The sequence below is a fragment of the Odocoileus virginianus genome, chromosome 20 (genome assembly GCF_023699985.2).
Source record: "Odocoileus virginianus isolate 20LAN1187 ecotype Illinois chromosome 20, Ovbor_1.2, whole genome shotgun sequence".
NCBI lineage: Eukaryota > Metazoa > Chordata > Mammalia > Artiodactyla > Cervidae > Odocoileus > Odocoileus virginianus.
The window spans coordinates 13,896,029-13,907,623 of NC_069693.1; the positions used below are offsets into that span (position 1 = coordinate 13,896,029).

Consider the following 11,595-nt stretch of genomic DNA (forward strand, 5'->3'; position numbering starts at 1 on the left):
GAGAAATAAATATGTTTATAAGCTACCCAGTCTGTGATTCTGTGTTATAGGAGCCCAAGCTAAATAGGACAAATTTGTACCAGAAATGGATGCTAATCTAACAAATATCTAAAAACATGGAAGCTGCTTTGGAACTGAACAGTGAATGGATAAAAGCTGAAGAGTTTTGACATGTATGCAAAGAATAATGAATGATAAGGGTGATTCTGGTGAAACCTCAGAAAAGGAGAGCTGAAATGAAAAACTCAGTCTTCTTGGAAAATAAATTATGAACAAAATGTTGGTAGAAATATGAATAGTAAAGACCATTCTGGTTCATCCTGAGCTGGAAATGAACGTATTATTGGAAGTGGGAGGAAGGGTCATTCTTTTTATAAGTGGCAAAGAACTTGGCTAAATTGTGTTTGTGTTCTAATGTTTTGTGGAAAGTAGAACTTTAGAGCAATGAAATTGAAAATGTGGCTTTGCTCCTTCCGGCTGATGATAATGAAGTGCAAGAAAAGAGAAATGACTTAAAAGATGGAATTTCTGAAGCAGAACCTAAAGATCTGGAAAATTCTCAGCTGAATAAATAGTGTTAAAATACTGTTAAAGTGAGGGCATAGATTGGGAAAGAATAGCATCTTGTAAGTTGGTTTGGAGACATTGGGAAGACCCTGATAATGCTGGGGCCATTGAACTCCTAAGTTTAGAGTCTGCTTTACCAGTGGAGGTGGCATCCCCATCCAGAGGCAGTATTTCCACCTCCATTTGATGGGATAGGCACTGCATTGCCTGAAAAGCATAATGATCTCCCCTGAGGCAGAGGCCATGTGACTCTTCAGAAACTGTCCCTGCTAACCCTTTTTATTTCTGGGCCCATCACTAATAGACTCAAGTCCCAGCAGACTCCTAAAGGTGAAGTTCAAAGTGTGACCTGAGAGGAGGTCTGCTACACTCGAAAAGAACTGCTTGAGTTTTCTAATTTGTACAGACGGAAATCCAGGGAACAAGTATGGGAATGGATATTAAGATGTAGAATGATGGTGGAAGGAAGATGATTGGAAATCTGGTGGCAGTGAAATGTGGGAAAGAGAAGTGTGGATAGGCTCCTTTGGGCAAAACATTTGAAGTTATTTCTGTGTGTAATTGCTCACTAAAGGGTGACCTCAGCAGAGGATTTAATAATCAAGTGGATAAGATGGTCTGTTCTGTGGATAAGTTTCTTTTCCCAGTCACCCCCCATTATCATCCAATGGGCTTATGAACATAGTGGTGGCAGGGGATGGACATTATGCATGGGCTCAGCAACATGGACTTCCATTCACCAGGGTCACCTGACTGTGCCCACTGTTGGGTGCTCATTCTGCCTGCAGAGAAAAACACATAACAGGCAATGTTTTCTGAGCTTTTAACATGTGCCAGGGGCTATTCTAAGGACTTTGCACTATTAACTCATCTAACCCTCCTAACAATGCTAAGAAGTAGTATTTTCCAGTTAAGAAACTGGCACAGCCACCTTGGAAGACAGTTTGGTGGTGGTTTTACAAAAGTAAACAGACTTTTTTTTTTTTGACTATGCTGTGCAGCATGCAGGATTTTAGTTCCCTGATCAGGGATCAAACCCAGGCCCCTGCAGTGAAAGCATGGAGTCTTGACCACTGGATGGCCAGGGAAGTCCAACATACTCTTTCTTATCATACAACCCAGAAATTAAGATCCTTAAGTAGATGAAAACTTATATTTACACAGAAACTTGTACACAGATACAGCAGCTTTATTCATAACTGTCAAAACTTAGAAGCAACCAAGATGACTTTCAGTAGGTGAATGGATAAAGTGTGATACCTCCAGACAATGAACTATTCAGTTCAGTTCAGTTCAGTCACTCAGTCATGTCTGACTCTTTGCACCCCCATGGACTGCAGCATGCCAGGCCTCCCTGTCTATCACCAACTCCTGGAGTTTACCCAAACTCATGTCCATTGAGTCGGTGATGCCATCCAGCCATCTCATCCTCTGTCGTCCCTTTCTCCTGTCCCCAGTCTCTCCCAGCATTAGGGTCTTTTCCAATGAGTCAACTCTTCGCATGAGGTGGCCAAAGTATTGGAGTTTCAGCTTCAGCATCAGTCCTTCCAATGAATACCCAGGACTGATCTCCTTTAGGATGGACTGGTTGGATCTCCTTGTAGTCCAAGGGACTCTCAAGAGTCTTCTCCAACACCACAGTTCAAAAGCATCAATTCTTCAGCACTCAGCTTTCTTCATAGTCCAACTCTCACATCCATACATGACCACTGGAAAAACCATAGCCTTGACTAAACGGACCATTGTTGGCAAAGTAATGCCTCTGCTTTTTAATATGCTATCTAGGTTGGTCATAACTTTCCTTCCAAGGAGTAAGCGTCTTTTAATTTCATGGCTGCAATCACCATCTTCAGTGATTTTGGAGCCCCCCAAAAGAAAGTCTGACACTGTTTCTGCTGTTTCCCCATCTATTGCCCATGAAGTGATGGGACCAGATGCCTTGATCTTAGTTTTCTGAATGTTGAGCTTTAAGCCAACTTTTTCACTCTCCTCTTTTACTTTAATCAAGAGGCTCTTTAGTTCCTCTTCACTTTCTGCCATAAGGGTGGTGTCATCTGCACATCTGAGGTTATTGATAGTTCTCAAACACAAGAAAATCTCAAAACACTGAAGAAGAACCCTTGAGTAACAAGTTGCGACTAATTCCTCCCTGGGACTCTGCCGGAAGTGTCAGAGATTCTGTTTTTTTTTTCTTTAGTTAGTTATTGGTTCTGCGACCCGCCCCTTCTGGAACCACAGGGAATGCTAAACATAGTCACTAGTGCAGCAGGCGCATACAGGAATGTGTGTTCTTGCTGGATTCTTCAGGAGCAAGCAGTTGGGTTTGGAACTGAGTGGTAAAACCGCCAGAGGCAGGATCCCAGAGCAAGCTGGATGTCACTGTGCCTGAATGAGCATGTTATGTGGACGGGGTTGTGTTTGTGCATGAGACTACTATAATTAGCCAACTTAACATATATAGACATTATATTAGGAACAACATATGTTGTTCTTATGCTTCCCATAGTCTGGGAAGACCCACATGCCATGGAGCAGCTAAGCCCTTGCCCTAGGGCCCATTCTCTGCAACATGAGAAGCCACCACAGTGAGAAGCCTGTGCACCTCAACTAAAGAGTAGCTCCTGTTCTCTGCAACTAGAGAAAGCCTGCATGTAGCAAGGAAGACCCAGTGCAGCCAAAAATAACTAAATAAATCATTTAAAAAAACAAAAGTACCTACCATAGCAAATAAACAACACAAAAGTCCTCAACAAAATACTAACAAACTGAATCCAGTAACTTTTTAATTTTATACACCATGACCAAATGTGATTTATGCCAGGAATGTAAGGTTGGTTTAACATGCAAAAATCAATCAATATAATACATCATGTTAATAGAACGAAGGACAGAAAGCACATGGCACAGGACAAATATTTAACAATATTCTTTATCCTTTCATGATAAAAACACTCAACAAACTCAGAATAGAAAAAAAAACTTCTTCAAATAAGGGGCATCTATGAAAAATCATGGCTAACTTCATAATAAATGGAGAAAGACCGAATGTTTTCTCCTAAGTTATGTGGCATAGATATGTACAATTGAATGTGCATGCTAAGTTGCCTTAATCGTGTCCAACTCTTTGCAATCCCATGGACTCTAGCCCAACAGGCTTTCCATCCATGGGATTCTCCAGGCAAGAATACAGGAGTAGGTTGTCGTTTCCTCCTCCAGAGGATCTTCCCGGCCCCGGAATCGCCTGCACTGGCAGGCACGTTCTTTACCACTAGCGCCACCTGGGAAGCCCCACAATAGAATAGTATCAGCAATAAAGAGTAATAAAATACTGATGATACATGCAATAAGGATAAACCTTAAAAATAGGTTAAGCGAAAGAATCCAGTCACAAAAGAAAACAAATATTGTATGATTTTATTCATATCCACTGACTCAATGGACATGAATTTGAGCAAACTCTGGGAGATAGTTAAGGACATGAAAGCCTGGAGTGCTGCAGTCCATGGGGTCATGAAGTCGGACAGGACTTAGCAACTGAACAACAACAACAATTCATATGGAAGGTCTAGAATAAGCAATTATACAGATAAAGATAGAAGATTAATGGGTGCCTGGAACTGGGGGGTAGGGGGACAGAAAGTGGTAATGATTGTTAATGGATATAGGGTTTCTTTCTCAGGTGATGATAATGTTCTAAAACCAGAAAATGTGGGGATGGTTGTATGACTGTGAATATACTAAAAACCACTTGAACTAAACACTTTAAATGTGAGAACTTCTTGGTATGTTAATTATATCTCGATAAAGCTTTTTAAAAGGTATAAAACTTCTCCAATGAAAATTATAAAACATTGCTGAGAGAAATTAATGAAGACCTAAAGAAAATGAAAGATATACTATGTTTGTGACTTGGAAAATCCAATATTAAAACAATTCACTTTTTTTTTTTAAGAGTCAAAGAAATGCCAGTTAAAATTCCTCTAGGTTTTAAATTAACCACCAGTTCTCAAAATATATATGGAATTGCATAAGGCCTAGAATACCCAATATAATGAAAAAGAATAAAGCTTAAAATGTATACCATATTTCAATATTTATTCTAAAACAGTTCAGTATAAGTACAAGAATAGCTAAATATACCAAAGAGACAAAATAAGAGTACAGAAAACATGCACACATATAAGGTCACTAGTCCTATTACAAATGCACTGTTGCAATTCAATAAATAGTTCTAGAACAACTTGTTATGCATATGGTAAAAAAAAAACTTGGACCCTCACCTCAAAAGAAATAAACAGAAGAATTAATTTGAGATGGATTATAGCTCTAAATGAGAAAGGTGAAATAACTGTCTCTAGAAGAAAAACAGAATTCTACCTTCATGTCTTTATGGTAGGCAAAGACATCAATAATAAACAAAAGATTAATAAAGTGAACTTCATTCAAATTAAGAGCATCTGTTCTTGAAGACTTCATTATCACAGTGAAAAGGCAAGCCATACCCCCAGAAAGATATCCATAATAAATATGTCTTACAAAGTCCTCATATCCCAGCATATAAAAACACCTATAAACAAATAGCAAAAAACACAAACTGATTTTAATGAAATGGTCAAGAGTGAAAAAGGCAGTTCAGCATAATGATCATCCAAATGGCCAATATATGAATCAATGCTAAAGTGAGTATCAGGGAAATGCAAATAAATATCACACCGAGATACTACTATCCACCTACTAGTATGGTAAAAATTAAAAAGATGGATAATACCAAGTGTTTAAGAAGATATGGAGCAACTGAAATCCTTTACATTGCTGATATATGTGTAAACTGACACAAATACTTTGGGAAATAGTTTGACAGTGTACTTCCACAGATAAATGTAAACCTATTAATACTTTATGATCCAGCTATTTCACTCTTGGACTCCTAATAGAAATGAATGCTATGTCTACCAAAAGATATTTTAAGGTCAATCATGGCAGGTTTATTCATTATAACCAAAAACCTGGAAACCACACAAATGTCTGTTGTCACCATAGAATGGATAAATTATAGCAAGAACTGAAAAACTGTAGCCTGTGGACAAAATGTGGCCTGTCACCTATTTTTGTATGGCCAATGACCTAAGAAAGGTTTTGTACTTTTAAAGGATGTAAAAAAAAAATTTGTAACATCAAAATTATATATTTCAGTGTCTATAAAGTTTTACTGGAATACAGCCACATTCATTTGTATACATGTTGTCTATGGTTGCTTTCATGCTATACTGAGAGAGTTGAGCGGTTGTGACAGAGAACATTTGGGCCACAAAACCTAAAATATTTACTAGCTGGTTAAAGGACTCATCTCAAGAGCCATAATGTTGACTAAAAACAGGCCAGACACACATCATTACACTGACTGCATTTAAATGAAGTTCAAGAATACACAAAACTAATCTACAGTGCTAGAAGTCCAAATAATGGTCATTTGTAGGTAGAGTCAGAACTGACCAGGCTGGGGTAAAAGGGAACATTCTGGTATCCCTGTTCTTCATCTTGATGTGTGTGGTATGTTAAAAAAAAAATCCCTAAGGTATATAGTAATGTTTGTGGACTTTAGGCAAATTATCCCCCCAATAAAGACTAAAGCTCAATTTGCATTTTTCATTTCTCTTCATTTCAATATATATTTCTCCTCATTTCATTTCTCATTTTTCAAATTATTTGCTAGATGAAATTATTTAAGTTTCTCCCCCTCCAAATCTTGAAGTTAAATTGATGCTTCAGGCTGTCATAGGTGGCTCAGACCGTAAAGAATCTACTTGCAATGCAGGAAACTCACTTTCAATCCCTGGGTTGGGGAGACCCCCTGGAGAAGAGCATGGCGACACTCCAGTATTCTTGCCTGGAGAACTGCATGGACAGAAGAGCCTGGCAATCTAGTCTATGGGGTTGAAAGAAGCGGACACAACTGAGTAACACTTTCACGGTTTTCAACACAATAGCTATTTAAATATATTAAAATTAAACAACTTAAAATTTCGTCCCTCAGTCAAATTAGTCTCATTTCAGGTGCTCAGTGGACAAATGTGGCCAGTGGCTACAGTACTGGATAGCACAGACATTCAACATGTAACCCAGTTCTGCAGAAATTTCTGTTGGACAACACTACATGTTAGCTTTGTTTTACAGGCGAGGACACTGAAGCTTAAAGATATCACTATTACACAGAGCTGCATGATGACACAATAATACCCATTCTTATAATACTGTGCGTGCATTCACTGCTACAAATGAACTCCCCATGTATCTTTCACTTAACACTTCTATAATTTCATAGGAATCTAAGTACACAACCATGCAAATAAAGAAAAATCATTTTCTTAACAAGTTATAAAATACTCAGTCATAGACTGATTAATCCCAGACATCACCCTTAAAGCTATAGTCACACCATCCCTAGACACTTTAACAATCCCAAATAGATTATATGCTTATCCACTAACATTTCTCAGACTCAAGCACAGTCTGACACACATCACACTCACTACAGTCTTCCCTTCCCCAGTAGAGGATATTTGTGCATCTGCCCGCACACACACAAGGACACACACACCCACCACGACCATGAAGCAAGCATCACACCCTTGAACCCCTTTGAGCAGTAACACGGTACTCACCGTCACGCATCCAAACCAGAGCTCTGTCTGAGAAATCTGGGCCCTACTTCTTAGACTTCTGCAGCTTTTTCAGTCTTGGACTACTATTTCTCGGAAGGCATCACTGCAAGACTCAAGGTCTGGTAACCTCTGAGGTTTTCTAGAACCTCTGAGGAGTCACTTGAGTAAAGTGAAATAGGTTATTAATACCCTTTATGTTCCACAGCACCGGATGTGTGTGCGTGAGCTTTTGTGGCTGTGTGACAGGCGCACTTGCCACCTTCTAACATCCTTGGCTGCTGAGCCCTTTAGTGACTGTGTATTCTCCCTCTGAGGCAGAGACAGAGTCCTCTCCCTACTGGTGTTTCATTTTGATTATTTCTTTTTTAAAGTATAGGCATATATAGTATTCCTCTCTTCCTTTCACAAATATTAGAATAATATACATATTACTCTCCACTTACCTATGTTCTTCTTTAATGTATCCTGAAGATCATTCCCTATTAGGATACAGCTAAATGATATCCCACTGTTAGATAAATATGAAGTTAATTCATCTAGTTTATGTTGGACATCTTATTTCTAGCCTGCTGCACTCACATACAGCATTTTTTAAAAATTTATGCATACCACATTTTGTAATTTCACCAGTGTATCTTTAGAAGCAAGGGTCTCGGTCTTAAGATATATATATGTGTGTGTGTGTGTATATATATATTACACATGGACATTGCTCAGTTCTCTCCTGTATTAGTTATATTATTTTACATTTTCATCAATGTGAGAGTCCTTGTTTTTCCAGTCTTGCCAATAGAATATTTTAATACCTTGTTGGAGTCTTGTCCATCTGATTGGTATAAAGTGGTATTTCAGTGTAGTGATCTTATATTCTCATCTCAACTTTTAGGCTCTTTAAGAATATGAGTATGTGATATAGTTGCAAATATCTCTAATTTGTGATTTTCCTTTATCTTTGTTGATACGGCTTTAGTTCTACAAAAAATTGACCTCTTCCTCATTTTCACTGGATTTTTGAATCACAGTTATTGATATCTCAGTTCCAAAGTTATAAAGGAATTCACTCATGTTTTCCTGTAATAAAGTTTCATTTTTTCCCCCTCCTTTAAAAATATTTAGACCTTTCGTTGGGAATTTACCCTACTTTATACTGCCTAGCATGAACCTAATTTTTCCCCCTACATTTTATCCAGTTGTATTAAGACTAATTATTAAGTTCTTTCCCAAAATGGTCCTACTATAATGGCTCCTGCAAAGAACGGTGGTTAGGAAAAAACTAAGGGTCATTCTGTTACCTGTAAGACAGACTAGAGAAGACATTATCAATATCTGCAAACATATCAATAGAGTGGAGTTCAAGAAGCATGTACCTCAGTATTTCAATGAGATCCAGAAATTCACCATGAAGGAGATAGCAGCAAGACAATACACTTAAACAAGGCAGTCTGGGCCAAAGAAAACAGGAACACATCCTACTTAAATGTGTATGGATGTCCAGAAAGCTCTAAATGTTATTTTTCTTGGTGTACTTGTCACCTTAAAAATAATTCAGTCAGCATGAATGGTTTGTTTATTAATAATAAACCCATGTAACAAAAATTTTCATGTTTTCCATGAGTTGTGAAATTCCATAAAAGACAGTAATTAAGGAGGGAATGACTCTTCCCTAATATTGTTTAACTACTGCTAAATAACTGAATTATAAATGCACTAAATATAAATACACATATTCAGCATTCCTTAACTCATGTAATACTAAAAGGTACTGAGAAAATGCACATAGAATAAATCAAGTACTAAACTAAGAAGGTACATTTTCATAATATCTTGCTGTTGTTTAAACTAGAATTACCATCTATCCAGATCAGAAGTTAAACATTTTGAGTAAATATCATTTGACTATCATATTTTTTTTTCATGTGTAAGTGGCACTATTCTGGAATTTCTTGTTCAAGGGCTACTTTATATCTAATTTTATTATCAGAATTATGGTAGTCTTTTAGCGTGAGGGAACAACTTTTCCATAGGATTTTCTGTTCCTTCAGAGCCTGTACAATTATCTGGTCCTACATGACTTTTTAAAAAAATGGTTTTTTCCAATTAGCCCTCTTCATTTACTCTCAAATTTTAATCATTTAAGATGTTTTCCTAGAAAATAAACTTAATTTTCTATTTTAAAAAATTTTGTCTAGTAGTTTACATATATTTACATGACCTTTAAAAATTCCTCTAAACATAATGGTTATATCACATTTCTCCTTTCCTATAATGTGGAGGCACTGTAAAAGTCTAGTAAATAAGTTTTCTTCAAAGAAACATTTTGATTTAAAATACAAAACCTTTTCTTTTAGGGACTTCTCTGGTGGTCCAGTGTCTAAGACTCCATGTTCCCAATACAGGGGCCCTGGGTTCCATTCCTGGTCAGGGAACTGGATCCCACATGCCACAAGAAGACCAAGTGCGATGGATAAGGAAGCTGTGGTACATATACACTATGGAATATTACTCAGCCATTAAAAAGAATTCATTTGAATCAGTTCTAATGAGATGGATGAAACTGGAGCCCATTATACAGAGTAAAGTAAGCCAGAAAGACCAATACAGTATACTAACGCATATATATGGAATTTTAAAAGATGGTAACGATAACCCTATATGCAAAACAGAAAAAGAGACACAGATGTACAGAACAGACTTTTATACTCTGTGGGAAAAGGCGAGGGTGGGATGTTCAGAGAGAACAGCATTGAAACAAGTATACTATCAAGGGTGAAACAGATCACCAGCCCAGGTTGGATGCATGAGACAAGTGCTCAGGGCTGGTGCACTGGGAAGACCCAGAGGGATGGGATGGGGAGGGAGGCGGGAGAGGGGGATTGAAATGGGGAACACATGTAAATCCATGGCTGATTCATATCAATGTATGGCAAAAACCACTACAATATTGTAAGGTAATTAGCCTCCAACTAATAAAAATAAATGGAAAAAAAAAGACCAAGTGCAGCCAAATAAAAAAATTAAATAAATATATATTTTAAAATAAAATACACAACATTCAGCTTTAAAATAAAAAACCTTTGTTCTTTATTCCATGATTTTGGCATTATTTTCATTAAACATTTTCATCAGTTTACTCAGGGGCATTTGCTCTTATTCTAGCTTGAGTAATCATCATTTAACTTAACAAATATTTGGACCCAACAATATGACAGGAACTGTTCTAAGAGCTAGAGATACAGTGGTGACAGGAAATAAACTGCCCTCAATCTTCTTGGTTTTATACATAAAGCATTTCCATTGAGAAGTCTATGGTTACATTCCTAATTTTACTTACAGGAGTTTCATTATCACTCACATCCAAAGAGCCATAATTTCACTTTTGATTTACTTATTAATCTGAGAATTATTTACATATGTAGTACTCAATTTCTAAGAGGTCAGAATTCATTCCACTATTTTCTAATTTCCAAAATTTAACTGTGGTGATAAAATGGATAATGACACTTGGCTTTAGAAATTTGTTAGAAACAAATCATTTCCAAATGCCTTAAAAAAATACTGAGCACTCAACAACCCCATTCACTAAACCATAAGGCTTTCTTTATAGTATGAGTTTATGTAGCAAATGAAATTAATACTGAATCAAAGCTTGGTTTGCTTCATTAGATTTTACTGGTTTATCTTCAGAATTAAAATTCTGCTCTTCAATAAGACATACATACAAATGGCACATTCGTCTGTAATTATTATACTCAAGGTTTTCTTCTCATAGAAATAGTCTAAAATACTAGTCTTAAAGATGGTCATTAAGTCATTTAAATCATCAAACTCATTTTACCCTTACAATCTAATAAGTAAGCAAACAGACACAGAAATAAGTTGTTGCCCAAAAAATTAGGAGGTAAAAGACACCAGAACTAAGACATACCAAATAAGTTGTATGACATAGCTCAAGGCTTTTCCAGATTAATTGCAAGACAAATTTGCCTTTGGTATGATTCTGGGGAAGTGCAACAAGATTTAAGTAGTAATGCAGTTTCCCTACATGATTTGGGCTTTAAGTCTATGTAGCATAAAATGATATGGAGAATCTTTTAAGAATCATTCAAAAGGATTCACACTATCATCTCATTTGTATGGCTTTGCCCTGATAGCCTATAATTGACGACTACTCAATAAATATTTTCCTCTATTAATATACATTGTGTTAGGAATTTTTTCTAATTCCTTTTGTTGAGTGTGTTGTATGCTTTGAAAAGATTTTCCAATATTATTTACATTACAGGCATTCTCAAAAAAAGGAATTAACTGAAGTCAATTAACAATTAACATGAATAAAGATTTTTCCCACATTTTTATATCACAAGAT

At 36.7% G+C, this 11,595-nt stretch overlaps 1 protein-coding gene and 1 long non-coding RNA gene across 2 annotated transcripts in view; one reads left to right on the plus strand and one right to left on the minus strand.

The window, feature by feature from the left end:
• The window catches only part of LOC110127809 (zinc finger protein 345), a 63,737-nt gene that overhangs the window by 17,118 nt on the left and 35,024 nt on the right, over positions 1-11,595 (plus strand). The gene's annotated exons all lie outside the window — the stretch shown is intronic.
• On the minus strand, positions 3,323-11,587 carry LOC139029872 (uncharacterized). Its single transcript, XR_011482134.1, has 2 exons — positions 7,673-11,587; positions 3,323-6,493 (listed from the first exon to the last, which is right to left on the minus strand). It is a non-coding gene; the product is annotated as an uncharacterized lncRNA (long non-coding RNA).